A 1,109-nucleotide genomic window follows, 5' to 3' on the forward strand; every position below is an offset into this window, starting at 1 on the left:
TTTCTTCCTTTGGCCTTGCACTCTCACCCCACACTTTCACGACTCAACCACATCGACGATTGGTTGATATTAGCTCAATCAGAGTGGATGGCGGTTTGACATCGAGATGTCGTTCTCGCTCACACGAAAGAGCTGGGGTTAAGAGTTAACGCCAAGAAAAGTGTGCTTTCTCCAATACAGAGAACCACTTATCTGGGCGTGGTGTGTGATTCGACCACGATGCAGGCATGTATGTCTCTTGCTCGGATCGAGTTGATCCTCACCTCAGTCGCGAGAGTAAGAGAGACTCACTGTCAAGCAGTTCCAGACTGCTTGGGCTGATGACAGCTGCGTCCAACGTGATAACTCTTGGCCTGCTGTACATGAGACCCCTACAGTGGTGGCACAAGAACAAGGGGTTCTCCCCGAGGGGAAATCCGCTTCGCATGCTCAAGGTCACGCGGAGGTGCCTACGTGCCTTAGACATGTGGAGGAAACCTTGGTTCTTGTCTCAGGGCCCGGTGTTGGGAGCTCCTTGTCGCCGCGTATGCTAGCGACGGATGCATCCCTCACCGGTTGAGGTGCGGTCATGAGTGGCCACCCTGCCCGCGGTCTGTGGAGTGGTCGCCATCTGACGTGGCATTCAATTGTCTGGAGATGCTGGCCATGTTTCGAGTTCTCCCAGACCTAAGAGGTCACCATGTGTTGGTGCGCACCGACAACACAGCGGTGGTCTCTTACATCAACCACCAGGGAGTTCTGAGTTCGCGCCCCTTGTACAAGCTGGCGCACCAGATACTTGTGTGGTCCCAAGGCAAACTCCTCTCGCTGAGAGCAGTTCACGTTCCTGGGCATCTCAATATGGGAGCAGACATCCTGTCGAGGCAGGGGCTGAGGCCCGGGGAATGGATGCTTCACCCCGAGGTGGTGAAGCAGATATGGAGAGTGTTTGGCCAGGCTCAGGTGGACCTGTTGCGACTCATATGATATCACACTGTCCCCTCTGGTTCTCTCTGACTCATCCAGCTCCACTGGGGCTGGATGCCATGGTACAGACGTGGCCGAGGCTTCGTCTGTACGCCTTTCCTCCGATTTTTCTGCTCCCGGGAGTTCTGGAGAGAGTGCGCCGG

At 55.5% G+C, this 1,109-nt stretch overlaps 1 protein-coding gene across 1 annotated transcript in view; it reads left to right on the forward strand.

Annotated features, from left to right (window-relative positions):
* LOC107673867 (zinc finger MIZ domain-containing protein 1-like) overlaps positions 1 to 1,109 on the forward strand; it is a 182,406-nt gene that overhangs the window by 129,904 nt on the left and 51,393 nt on the right. The window lies entirely within an intron of this gene.

This window comes from Sinocyclocheilus anshuiensis, unplaced genomic scaffold (genome assembly GCF_001515605.1).
Source record: "Sinocyclocheilus anshuiensis isolate Anshui unplaced genomic scaffold, SAMN03320099.WGS_v1.1 scaffold292, whole genome shotgun sequence".
Classification (NCBI taxonomy): Eukaryota; Metazoa; Chordata; class Actinopteri; order Cypriniformes; family Cyprinidae; genus Sinocyclocheilus; species Sinocyclocheilus anshuiensis.